The following is a 14,525-nucleotide window of genomic DNA, read 5'->3' on the forward strand; positions in this document are numbered from 1 at the left end:
CTCTTCACAGGTTTGGGCATTTGGATGTGTCTATCTTTGGGTGCAGTTTGGGGAGCATCGCTCTGCTGCTGCTGGCCCTTACTGTGGTTGTTTTGTAGCCCTCCCCTTGCAAACCAGGCCTTCAGAGGCCAAACAGGTGGTGTCAGTGAGCGAAGCTGGACCGGGAGACGAAGCGGTGGGCTGGGGCCCCTTTTAAAGGAACCCTGGCTGATCAACCGGCCAATTGTGGTTATGTGAGAATGTGTGCCCAGTGTTGACAAATCTTTTGATTTTTCAGAGAAGCCAGAGCTTTTGTTTCTTTGTTACATTCCACAGCCTTTAAATATTGGCAATAAATTTTAATCTTTAAAAGCATTGTGTGAGCCAAGCCAAACATATCTATTGCTATATTTGGCCTTGAGCTGTCCGTTTATAACCTCTGCTCTGTATATTCCCCCTGGAAATGATCTCATTATGCTTAAGGATTCAACTACCACCTGTACTGTGCATGATGACTCCCAAAGCGATCTGTTTATTTAGATTTCTCTGATCTGCTGACAACTGTATCCCCAACTATATTTTCAACAGCCACAGTGACTCATGCTCTCTCTGCACAAATCTGCTTCTTGAGCCTGAGACCTGGTAGTCCCTCACTTTCTAGTCCAATGGTCACCAAGTCCTAACAGTCTGCCCCTTCCTTTGCACTTGGGGCTGTGATTGCCTCTTTCCTGGATTATTATAATACTTTTTTGTAATAAAAATTTTTGTAATGTTTTTAAATTTACTTTTGAGAGAGACAGAGAGACAGAGCATGAGTGGGGGAGGGGAAGAGAGAGAGGGAGATACAGAATCGGAAGCAGGCTCCAGGCTCTGAGCTGTCAGCACAGAGCCCAATGTGGAGCTTGAACTCATGAGCTGTGAGATCATGACCTGAGCCGAAGTCAGCCTCTTAACCTGCTGAGCTACCCAGGTGCCTCAACACTCTTTTTGCTCATCTCTGAGGATCCATTCTTCCTGATTCCAGCCTATGCTCTAAAATGCAACTTAGATCACATCTTCTTTCACTTCTGTGGAACATTATTCAGTGATTTCCAATAACCTACAGGATGAAGTCTTTAGACTTTAGTCCATAATATAGCATTCCATGCCTCTCATGTGGTGACCCAGCATTATCTCTCCAACCTCATTTCTTACCACTTTTCCATTGCTGTCTGGTATTTCAGTACTACAGAACATTAATTGCAGTTCCCTGTATATGGGATATGGCTTACCACTCACTGGTCCCTTTGATGGAATGCCCTTTCCCATTGATCCACCTAGAGACCTATTATTCCTCCTTACCCTGAAAATCAGGGCTTACTTAAATGGTGAAATGTTCCCCGACTCCTTCCCTGCAGCCTTTCCACAGCCCTTCCTCCCAGCAATCATTGTGCTTTGCTTATGCATTTTTTACTGCACCTGTCTCATGTGGCTTTAATTATTTGCTCATGTACATGTCTCCTATCTTCGTGTCTTAGCGTCTTTGTGACATGAGTACTTAGCAGAGGGCCCTTGCAACAGACACGCCTAATAATATTTCTGAATGAACAAATGAATGAATGAAGGAACCATGCTACACAGATGGCATCTGTCCTATTTATGATCAAAATTACCCCAAGGAGTTGTAATTCTTTGATGAGTTTCTCATTCGTCTCTTCAAATAAGTTTCTATCTTCCGCCAGCTGCAGAAGCTCTTTGAATGATTTAAAATGCAGAATTCAAAATTGGCTGCCAAGAAATGCCACTTCATTTCCTTTCTAAAATAACGTGATTTTCCCCGTGACCCAGACAAAAGAGCAAGACTTGGCTAATGTGTCATTTAAAAAAAAAAGATTTTTCAGGGAAAAAGAGGTTAACTTGAGTAGATAAATGCTTTGCCCCTTTCCTTGGTGACCCCTAGGTGTTTCTTCCCAGGTCTGAAGACTCTCTCTGTGTAAATGCACAGGGGAAAGACACTCTAGGTCCTGCTTCTAATCCCACAACAACGCCATCTCAGGAAGTGCCAGGACCCTGTGAACCTTGCAGGCTCCTGCAATTTAGTCATAGATCTGGGCAAGGACCACAATTTACAAGGCATTTCTCTCAGACAGAGAGATTAGTCATCTTTCTAAAAATGGAAGGAACAGGCACAAAGGGGCACTTGTCTTCACAGGAAGCCTGGCCAGCAGAGCCCCCAGCAAAGCCTGTAGACTGACTGGAAGAATTGGGGGGAAGATCAGCTCAAGGGCAGTCCCACGGTCACTCCCAATCTGCCCAACTGTACTAGTACAGACCCAGGGACAAAAAATAAAGACAGTTCCTGGACGACAGTTACCAGATATCTTTTTTTTTTTTTTTGAAAAAGAGAGAGAGAGAGAGCACACGCATGTGCAGTGGGTGTGTGTGGGGAAGGGCAGAGGAAGAGAGGGAGAATCTTAGGCAGGCTCCAGACCCAATGTGAGGCCTGATGCAGGTCCCACGACTCTGGGATCATGACCTGAGCCTGAAATCAAGAGTCAGATGCTCAACCGACTGAGTCACTCAGACACCCCAGACATCACTTTTTTGATGCCTGAGGTTTTCTCTTCTCCTGTGTCCCTGTATGTATTATCTCCTGCTGCTCCTTGAGGGAAATGGAGAGAGGGAAAGGAATTTACATTCACTGTATACCTATTGTGAACCAGGAAGTATGTTAGATGCTTTAAATGCTTTTCTTTTCTTTTCTTTTCTTTTTTTATTTATTTTCACCTTTATTTATTTTTGAGAGAGCGAGACAGAGTGTGAGTGGGGGAGGGGCAGAGAGAGACAGGGGGGACACATAATCTGAAGGAGGCTCCAGGCTCTGAGCTGTCAGCACAGAGCTGGAGGCGGGGCTCAAACTCATGGACCGTGAGATCATGACCTGAGCCAAAGTCAGCTGCTAAACCGACTGAGCCACCCAGGCGTTCCTATGCTTTTCTTTTTTTAACTGGCTTCAATTTTTTTTTTTAAGTTTATTTATTTTTGAGAGACAGAGAGAGACAGAATGTGAGGGAGGTGGGGGATGGATGGGAGGGAGGATAGAGCAGAGAGAGGGAGACATAGAATCCCAAGCAGGTTCCAGACTCTGGGTTGTCAGCACAGAGCCTGATGCGGGGCTCAGACCCAGAAACCATGAGATCATAACCTGAGCCGAAGTTGGATGCTTAACTGACTGAGCCACCCAGGCGTCCCTAACTGGTTTCAATTTTATTTGCCTTCTTAAATCTCCACTTTACAAGTGAAGAGACTGAGCATCAGTGAGGACAAGCAACTTGCTCATTTCTGAACAAGCAGTAAATGATGGGGCCAAGATATTATTCCGGTAGATGTTATTTTAAAGCCCACACTTTGCTCCACTTATGATGCTGCTGATATAGAATAGCTGTAAAATCTAATTTTTGTGCTTGAGTGCCAGAATGGAGAGCTTATGTTAGCCTATCCAGAGTATTCTCAGGCCAACATTTGGGAAACAAATCAACACACGTTATGTGAAGGGACTGTCACGTTGATCCAAAGGGGTGTAATACCCAACCCCTGCCTTTCAGGACTGGGAAGGCCAATCTGGTGAGATGAAGTTCAGGAGTAACACTAGAGCATGTGAGAGCACAGGACCTGCTGCAAATTAAGCATGTCAGCAATCCTGGACATTTCTACCATCACTCTGGTGATGTTCCCGTGGGTGACATACTCCCCTGGGGGTTTGTGGAGACATCGCTACCATATCTCCTCTTCTGCTCGCTCAAGAAAATGTGTTAGACAGCAAGTCATTGGGAACTTGCCATTAAAAGGATTACTTGAATCATGGAGGATGTTTGCTATTTTAATCATTAGTAGTGACATACCCGTGGCAATTTCACAACAGATGGCGGTGCATCCATATGTTCAGAACTACTGTGCCCGAGGATCACTGCAGAGGGCAGCCAAATGTCTAATGTGGACAAAATATGCTGTGAGCTGAGATGAGGGGGAGCTCGACAGGGCTGGAGCACATGGGGGTACCTTACCCAGAAGAGCCGATGATGTAGGCTCTCACGCCTAGCATCGTGCCTGGCATATGGGAGAGCTTAACAAAGGAACCACATTGAAAAATGCAGGGCACACGATACCAAAGGGCTGCAGATGCCAGTTACACCCAAGGTCCAGCATGAGGTAGGACCCCCCCCCCTTTCCCAGTGCAGTGAGGACACACGAGTGAATCGCAACTCCCACCCCCTCCTGCAGACACATTATCTCAGGGAGGGGATCAGGTAGGGGGGAAACTCTCAGAAAAAACTGAATAATATCCTAAAGTAATGGCTTGATTTATTAGTCTGGAGTATGCTTTTAGTCAAATAATATAAAAACTGTTTCTTCCCTTAGCCAGAGGGTGTGGGGTTGGGAGGGGGACTGGATTGATAAGGAGCAAAGGAGTTACATTTTCTCTGCTCTAAGTGATGTGCGAAGTAAAGTTTGTGACTCTGTTACATTGATATTGTTATTTGCTGGTTTTTCCATTTTAGATATTATGCCACTCCATGTTATTTTCCCCCTTTTCATCCTAATCTTTGTTAATTAACACTATCTTTAGTTCTTCTGTCGCTACCTTTGTGTAACTTCACATTTTATACTTCAATCTCTTTCTTATTCCAACAACTTTTCAGTGATATCTCTGAGTTCCTATTTTGTCAGGTAAGGGCACTTCTCTCCACCACTCCTTCCACCTTCTGATTTCTGTCATTTGGATAATTAATGTTTACCTTCTATTCTGTAACCATATTCAAGTCTTATTTTATAATATATGTAGGTTGAGTCTAAAAGGTTGAGAATCAAAAATACATTTATGCTGCTTTGACTATGAAATACTTTTCACTGCAGGGCCAAAGGTCAATGTCATGATTCCTGCACCTTGCAGAGGGCATTAGTCCCTGGCTGCTGCTGTAACAAATTTGAATACCACAGTTGCTTCGTGGCTTACTCAACACAAATCTAAAGTTTTGGGAGTCAAAAGTCCTCCAGGGGTCTCACTGGGCTCAAGGTGTTTACAGGGCTATTCCTTCTGGAGATTCTAGGGGAGAATTTATTTTCTTGCCTTTTCCAGCTCTTATAGGTCACCTGCATAGACTCGCGGCTTCTTCCTCCATTTTCTTCTCTCTCTCTTTTTTTTAAAGTATATTTTTTATTTATTTTTGAGGGGGAGAGCCCAAGCCTGGGAGGTGCGGAGAGGGAGGGAGAGACAGAGAATCCCATGTGGGTTCTGTGCTGTCAGTGCAGAACCTGACACAGGGCTTGATCCCACAACCTTGAGATGATGGCCTAAGTTGAAATCAACAGTCAGACACTTAACTGGGTGGGCCACCCAGGTGTCCCCTTCCTCCATTTTCAAAGCCAGTCATTGTATTTCTCTGATCCTTCTTCCTTCATTACATTTTTCTCTGATCATAGCCTGGAGAGGTTCTCTGTTATGAAACAGTCATATGATTGGATTGTGCCCACCTGGACAATCCATAATAATCTCCCCATCTCTTGGGGCCCCTGGGTGGCTCAGTGGGTTAAGCGTCTGACTTCAGCTGGGGTCATGATCTCACAGTCTGTGAGTTCAAGCCCCGCGTCGGGCTCTGTGCTGACAGCTCAGAGCTTGGAGCCTGCTTCAGATCCTGTGTCTCCCTCTCTCTCTCTGCCCCTCGCCCACTCATGCTCTGTCTCTCTCTGTATCAAAAATAAATAAAAACATTTAAAAAAAGTAAAAATAATCTCCCCATCTCACATGTCCTAATCTTTGTCACGTCTGTAAAGTTCCTTTTGCCATATAAGTTAACATTGGCACAGATTCCAAGGATTTGGACATGAATGAGGAGTCATTATTCTATCTACCACAAAAGATAAAATGTGCCTGGTGTTAAATAAAAATGAATTCTTATACTCCATCATTGTTCAAAAGCCACACCATATTTTAACATGCATGTTTCATTTTTGGACTCCAATTTGGACCAATTGCTTTCTAGGTCTGCTGCTCTGTTTTCATGTGGGATTTCTTGTCCTTGAACTCTTGGTTTGATCTCACCATTTCTTATATTCCACATCTTCTGTATCTTTATATTTGTTGCTTTTCACCCCAATCCCCACACAACTTGCCATGAAACAATGCGTAGGAAATAACCTCTCTGAGTTCTTACACATGATCAATGATTCCTCCACTCCCTAATCTTTTACATTGTTTCATCATCTTGTATTCACTTCATGCTGATTCCTAATATGACTGGAATTTGCCATTTATATTTTGCCATGAATTATTCATATTTTTTTTTCCAACTTTAAGTTGAGTTCACTTTTGCTAGAACTCTTTTTATGTATAGTGGAGATTAATCCTTTGTAATATATATTTCAAAATTTTCTTTCAGAGTTTATTTATTTTCAAATTTTGTTTATGGAGGTTTCTTCATACATTTTAAATTTATGTTTTAAATTTATAGTGTTCAGGCTTTTCCTTTATTGCTTCAGGGTTTTGGGTTTTGCTTAGAGAGATGCATATATATTCTAAGTTACACAGACATTATTCTGATTTTTTCTAATGTGTACTTTTATTATTTATATTTTGTTTTTAATCCATCTGGAGTTTAGTTCAATGTTTGTTATACTTATTAAAATTTTCAAATGGATAGCCAGTAGTCTCAACACCATATGTGTATTAATTTCTCCCCCCACCTCACTGCTTTGAAATGCAATCTTCATCAGATTGTAAACTTCTGTATATTCTTGGAACTATTTTTGAACTGTTGTCTTCTGTTGATCTGCTTTATGTGGCACCTCACCAGTACCATATTGTTTTTATTGTAGTCTTTAGACATGCAGAGCAATTTACCTTTCCTTGTTATTTTACAAAAGCATCTTGTGAAATTTTATATTTGTATGCTTTCATGGAATATTGAGAATATGTTGGTAAAGTCCATAAAGATTGTCCAGGATTTTGATTGGAAAACATTGAATTATAGATTAATTTGAAGAAACTCTTTATAATATTGACTTTCATTGAAGAAAAAGTTATTGGGACACTCGTTACACTGGTAAGGAAGGCTTTATTCAGGACTTTTGCAATAGATGTTAAGGGTATCACAATAGGAGAAAGAGATTAGGCTAAACACCGAATACAACGAAGATAGGAGGGGATTTGTAGCCAATGAGCAATGGGAGGGGTTTGGTGGATGAAAAATTACTGAGAGGAGGGAGACATCAAGGGTAGGGGGATTCTTGATAAACTGACTTAACAGGATTCTTGCTGAAGGAAGACCATGGTGATCAGATATCAAGGATTCTCACTAAACTAACTTAAGAGGATTCTTCTAAAACTGGGGTAGGCAGGCTGAAGACAGGGCTCAAGGATGAGGTCTAGTTGAAAAGAGGGCTCAAGGACCCCGATTAAAGTTTGGTCAAAGAGAGAGTCTTTATCACTCTTTCCATCTAGGAACATAATTTTTCTCTATATTATTCAAGTTATATTCTATATTCTTCTATAAGGATTTACAGTTGTTTTCAGTCAGATTTTACTCCTTTTTTGTTACATTGAGTCTTTGGTATCATAAGAGTTTTGTTGATATTATGAGTTGGGTTTTAAAAATTACATTTCCAATTATAATCATTTAAATCGTAAGAGTAAATTATTGATTTTTGTAGGTTGATCTGTGCTTTGTCATCTTACTCTGCTCTCTTATTAAGTCTAGTAATTTTTCAACTTACTGTCTTAGATTTTATTTTATTTTATTTATTTTTAAACGTTTATTTTTATTTTTGAGAGAGACAGAGCATGAGCAAGGGAGGGGGCAGAGAGAAAGGGAGACACAGAATCTGAAGCAGGCTCCAGGCTCTGAGCTATCAGCACAGAGCCCGATGCGGGACTCGAACTCATGAGCTGTCAGATCATGACCTGAGCTCAAGTGGGGACGCTTAATTGACAGCCAATCAAGCACCCCTATTGTCTTACGTTTTAAACGTAGGCACATTTGGGGCGCCTGGGTGGCTCGGTGGGTTGAGCGTCCGACTTCGGCTCAGGTCATGATCTCGCGGTCTGTGAGTTCAAGCCCCCACATTGGGCTCTGCGCTGACAGCTCAGAGCTTAGAGCCTGTTTCAGATTCTGTGTCTCCCTCTCTCTCTGCCCCTCCCCTGCTCATGCTCTGTCTCTCTCTCTGTCAAAAATAAATAAACATTAAAAAAAATTAAATGTAGGCACATTTGCCCATTTATTTGCCTGTTTATTTTTCTGATGTTATTGCATTGACTAAGGTCTCAAGAAAAGGTTGAATAATAATGGTGTCTTGTTCTTCACTTAAATATGAATGCTTCTAATATCTCACTGTAAAGTAAATATGTGTGATAGGTTTCTTATATATTACCAGTACCACGTTCCTAAAGCTTTCTTCTATTCACAGTTTACTAAGATATTTTAAAAATGGAATGAATGCTAATGTAGTTAATTACAGTAATGATTGATTTCCTGAGGTTGAACCACATTTGAATTGAAAGAATTTTGTAGGATTGGTCGGTCATTTGCCCCTTGCCCTTGATGTTGTTTATAGGATCATTTCTTAAGAAGTGGCAGTGAAGTTTTTATACCCATCACTTTGGTAAACACAAAGTTTTCCAGAACACAAAATAATTCTTTTCCATACAAAATTGTTGGTTTTGTTGTTGACAATGTGGAAGATTTTGGTGAACATCCACTTTTTTCCCCTGTCTGACCAGCACACCTTTCTTTGGAAAACCACCCCTCCCCCAGCCCATGTAATTCTGTTGAGGCTGTCAATTCTGTATATTCCCTTGCCCACGCACAGACGTAGGCTCTGACCCAGGCTGGACCAGTCAGAGTTCCCTTTCTGGATTTACACAGTGCCTGAGAGATCTCTGTCTCCCTCATCTGGGACCACACCCACTTCTGAAAGTGCAAGCCTGGAGTGGCTGGTGGTTTTATTTTCTGCCCCAGGGAGAGTGCCTATTGAGGATGAAGTTAATACTGAAGAAAGCTGGGCCAACAGGTTAAGAGAGGGGCAGAGTTTTGATGATATAGTTTGGTCTTTGAGACCTTACTGTGACAGAAGTCCCCCCTCAGACTTCCCGGTCGTGCGAGTTCACGGCTTCCCTTTTTTTTGACAAAGCTGCTTTGCATTGTGTGGTCTGTTACTTGCTCATGAGAGAATCTTGACTACTCTCAATTCCAGAAGTACAAAAGCAAGACTCATGGTCTTCCTCACATAGCAAGAATTATTACCAATCACATTTTATTAGGAAGTGTGCAAAACCAGCCTCCAATGACCAACAAGTATGTATTAAGGGAAAGAAAAATAAAAAAGAAAATCACTAGCATGCTATCTAGAATAATGTAGGTAAGACCACTGAGGAGATTCTACGTCGGGTTTTAGGTATTGAATATATGTGTTCTGCCGATGCAGGAAGAAAACTTTGGTTTGGTTTGCGATTACTTTCTGAGCCATGGTATAGACAGGAATGAGGTTATCCACAGATCAGTAAGCAACAAAGAGGGACACTGCTACTTGAATGAAAGAGGCTTTTTTTGGATGCCAGGAACCACATGATTTATTCAGAGAGAACAGTCTGCACTTAACTCAGCTGTGTGCTTCCTGACTTTGACTTAGTATAAAGAAAATAGTAAAAAATTTAGTAACAAGTTGGTTGTGCTCATTGAGTATGAGTTTTCAGTGTACTCTGTAGAAATGGGCAGTGAAGTAAAGAATCTCTTTTTCCATATGGCAATGGTCTGGCTGTTAAAGAGAAGGGTGCTTGTGAGCTTGGGAATGAGGAATGAATGAGATGGAAACATTTCTTCACGGCAATGATAATGCTCATGAGGCCATTTCAGTGATATCTGTTGGTTTGCTCAAAAGCATTATCAGTGATAGAGTATCTCATTTTTAATCTTGAAAGAAAGAGTTTGGATTTCTTAAGGAGACAGAACTCTGATGAAAATGACTTAATTGCTAAGAGTGAGTCTCAAAATATTTCATTTTTAAAAAATGGTTAAAAATTTCAGTGTTCCTATTTACTTTTGATTAACTACTTTATCCTTATAAGGAATGCAAGCAGGGGCGCCTGGGTGGCTCAGTCGGTTGAGCATGACTTCGGCTCAGGTCATGATCTCACAGTCGGTGAGTTCGAGCCCCGTGTTGGGCTCTGTGCTGACAGCTCAGAGCCTGGAGCCTGCTTCGGACTCCGTGTCTCCCTCTCTTTCTGCCCCTCTCCTGCTCATGCTCTGTCTCTCTCTGTCTCAAAAATAAAATAAAAAACACTAAAAAAAAAAAAGAATGCAAGCAATTCAGCAAAATGCAAGGAAGAAATTATAAAATAACCCCAAGTCTCACACCACGAGTAACATTCCAGGCCTCTTCCTATGCACGTGTAGAGACAGAAGGTCAGAGAGATGGAGTGACACATCACTAGATAGCACGCAATTTATATGTTAGATCTTATTCTTTAACAGAAAGCCTTCAATTTAATTTCACTTATGTTATAAAATCTAATTCACCAAAAGAAACTGAACTGAAAATAAATGTAATTGAATTTAACACAAGAAAAAGAAGTTGAAGAAGTAGAAATGAAAACCACAAAGTAGTGACAAAATTATGAAAAATCATCTAGAAGTTAGTCGTTATCTTCTTTAACCGCATGTACTAATTTTAGATTCTGTTAGTTGACTTCCTGCAATAAAAGATGAGAAATTACAAGTCTCCCTTCCTTCCCCCATCTTCTGATTTTTCTAGTTATCTTACTCTGATTTTGCTCAGGTTTAAAATGCTTATATTTGGTTCTATAGCTTTACTTACCATAGCTGCTTATAATTAGTATGACATTTAGACAGATTCAGGGTTCACCAGGGGCTTTTTGTCACTGCTTCTTCATTACTAAGTTCTTTATTTTGATTTATATATCGAGTTGGATATGAAGGACCCATAGGTTTTCAATTTTTTTCTTTTGGTTATTAATAGGGACTTGACTCATGCTTTTAAATTAAAAGCGACTTGGCTGGGTGTAATATTTTGGCTCGTACTTTCTTTCCCCTAGAACTTTATAGCCATTGTTTAATTGTCTTTTGGCACAAGTATAACTATGGAGATATCTGAGGCCAGTCCGATTCTGCCCCCACCTTGAAGGTGACTGAATTCTTATGCATAAAATTTCATTGGAGTTCAAAACCCTCCCTGGAGCATGGCTTGGTGTTGAAGGCTCTGTGTCCTTTCCCCCTAAAAAATAGTGCCTTCTTTCAATAAGTAAATTCAGTTTTTTGCTTCATTTTAGTGAAAAGTTTCTGTGCCATATATTTGAATATTTTTTTCTGTTTCATTCATTAATTTCAAAATTCAGGATGCCAGTAGTGGATCATCTTTGTTCTCAGTATCTATTACCATTTTTGAATTTTCTTTAATCTCTTCGTCTTTTTATTCTGCATTCTGTAATTATCTCATTGTAATAAAAATCTTCTCTGTATGTTAGTTAAGTCTGTGGAGTCCTCCCCACTCACCACCATGCGTTTTCCATTCTGTTTCTGGTCTGTGGAGATATTGATTTTTTAAAAATGTTTATTTATTTATTTTGAGAGGGAGAGCGTGAGCGGGATAGGGGGAGAGAGAGAGGGAGAGAGAATCCCAAGCAGGGATTCTTTGCTGTCAGCGCAGAGCCCGATACAGGGCTGGATCTCACCAACTGCAGGATTGTGACGTGAGCCGAAGTCAAGAGTTGGACGCTTAACTGACTGAGCCACCCAGGCACCCCTGTTGATTTTGTTTTGAATACAATCTATGTCCTTAAAGATATTTTAAAATATATTCTATCATTTCTATATGTTTTGGAGCAAAAGAGAAAAGAAGGGTTTGTATGTCATTTAAATTCTACCATGACCAGAATTTTTTTTTTTAAAAAATTTTTTTTTCAACATTTTTTATTTATTTTTGGGACAGAGAGAGACAGAGCATGAACGGGGGAGGGGCAGAGAGAGAGGGAGACACAGAATCGGAAACAGGCTCCAGGCTCCGAGCCATCAGCCCAGAGCCTGACGCGGGGCTCGAACTCACGGACCGCGAGATCGTGACCTGGCTGAAGTCGGACGCTTAACCGACTGCGCCACCCAGGCGCCCCTACCATGACCAGAATTTTTAAAGCTCTTCTGTGTCTATCTCATTTTTATTCCTAATGATGTTTTTTGGGGGGTATTTTCTTTAAGCTTTCCAGAAGCTATTTCTTCCTTGTGGGACCATTTTTCTTCCCATACACTTTTAGAAGTTCCTAATTGATATCTTCGGTTAAAAAAAAAAAAAAAAAATATATATATATATATATATATATATATATATATATATATTATATATTTTCTTTGGAGTGGCCTTTATTTTACCACTGTTGTTTCTTCTCTTACTGTGATGGCTAAGATCACCTTTGTTCTTTCTTCTTTTACTGTGATGGCTACGATCCTTTAGCACAATGTAGAATACGACTGATGATAATGGGAACATCAATCAGAGTTCAGCCAAGAAAACAGAAACCATTCTAGGTATTTCAACAGAGGACATTTAATAGAAGAAATTGGTCACATAGGTGATGGAAAAATAGAGTCCAACAGCTTCACTTTATATAACAAAAAGAGCATTGGTCACATTATTATTAAAAACTTTATAGGGGCGCCTGGGTGCTCAGTTGGTTGAGTGTCCAACTTTAGCTCAGGTCATCGTCTCACGGTTTGTGAGTTTGAGTCCTGTGTCAGGCTCTGCGCTGACAGCTCAGAGCCTGGAGCCTGCTTCGGATTCTGTGTCTTCCTCTCTCTCTGCCCCTCCCCTGATCATGTCTCTCTTTTCTCTCTCAAAATAATAAATAAACACTAAAGAATACATTAAAGAAAAACCTTTATAAAAGCAGCTAAAAATAAAGACAGACATTAAAATGGTAAAGTCACCCAAAGACGAGCAGCAGCAGAGAGCTCTATCAGCTGTGGACTGGAGGAAAAAAGGAGGAGCCAGGGTTCACAGAGCTCAAAAACCAGGACTACCTAGTGGAACATAGGACGATGACAGTGACCAGAAGTTGGGACAATGGAGAAGACTCCAGAGATGATACAGATCACAGAGAGAGATAGGGAGGGAAACACTCTGGTTATACCTTTCTGCTCCTTCCAGTGTTTTACCATCACTTTCCACTAGCCAGGCCTATCTGGTCGCTAGAGGGCTAGGGTGCTTGGGAATGAAAGTAACGCCCCCTCCCCCCCCCACTCCCCCACCCCCCCCACCTTGCAGTGAAACAGCTGTTTGCCTAGGTGTATAATTCTAAGTTAAAAAAAAATCCCTCAGAACTTTGGAGACGTTACTTTTCCATTTTTCTGTGTCCTCTTTTTAAAACTTTAGACAATTATCATGTCTTGAGGCTAACTCACCATGTTTCTTTTCTCTCATATTTTTCTGTCTCTATCTTTGGAATATAAATTCTGAGAGATTTCCTAAACTTTATCTTCTAGATCACTAACCTGTTATAATTGTATCTACACTAAAATTTATTTTCTTTGTATACTTTTTTTAAATCACTTTTACAAAGGTATCGTGCACTCATTTTAAGTACCTGGTTCAATGAGTTTTGACAGGTGTAGACAATCAAATGTGCACTCATGTTGCCGCTTGTATCTGTAGCTTGTTCCTTTTTATTGGTGAGTAGTATTCCATTGTATGGATATAGCACCATTTGTTGATCTGTTCATCTGTTGCTGTTTGAATTGTTGTCATTTGGGGACTGTTTCAAAGTTGTTGAACACTTATACCTTTTATGAACATATGTTTTCATTATCTTGAGTAAACACATAGAAATAGAATGGGTAACCAATCCTATGATAAGTGAATGGTTAACTTTATACAGACTGCCAAACTTTTTTTTAATATCTAATTTTTTTATTGCTTATTCATTTCTGAGAGAGAGAGAGAAAGAGACAGACAGAGCATGAGCGGGGGAGGGTCAGAGAGAGAGGGAGACACAGAATCGGAAGCGGGCTCCACTCTGAGCTGTCAGCACTGAGCCCAACAGGGGGCTCGAACTCACAAGCTGTGAGATCATGACCTGAGCCGAAGTCGGACGCTCAACCGACTGAGCCACCCAGGCGCCCCTGACAAACTGTTTTTTGCAAAGTGGCTGTGCCACTTTATATTCCTTCTGGCAATGCAGGACAGTTCCATCCAGTTCCTCTCCATCTTCACCAGCGGTTGGTATTATCAGTGTTATTAATTTTCGTCTTTTTATTGGTGGGTAGTGACATACAATTGTGGTGTGTTTTTTTGGTTTTTTTGGGGGGGGTTTTTTGCTGTAGTGATGAGTACCTTTCAAGGCACTCAGAACTGATTTGCTACTCAAGTTCTGTGATAGCGTACTTGAAAATTCACTGCATGCTAACCACTACACTTCAGGAAGCCCACGTTCTCTTTGAATCGTGAAAAGATTGTCTCTAATTCCACCTTAGACATAACCATATTTTCCACCTAAAGTGAAATTATTAGGT

The sequence above is a fragment of the Panthera pardus genome, unplaced genomic scaffold (assembly GCF_024362965.1).
Source record: "Panthera pardus isolate Hobbes unplaced genomic scaffold, ASM2436296v1 HiC_scaffold_11, whole genome shotgun sequence".
NCBI classification, from domain to species: Eukaryota; Metazoa; Chordata; class Mammalia; order Carnivora; family Felidae; genus Panthera; species Panthera pardus.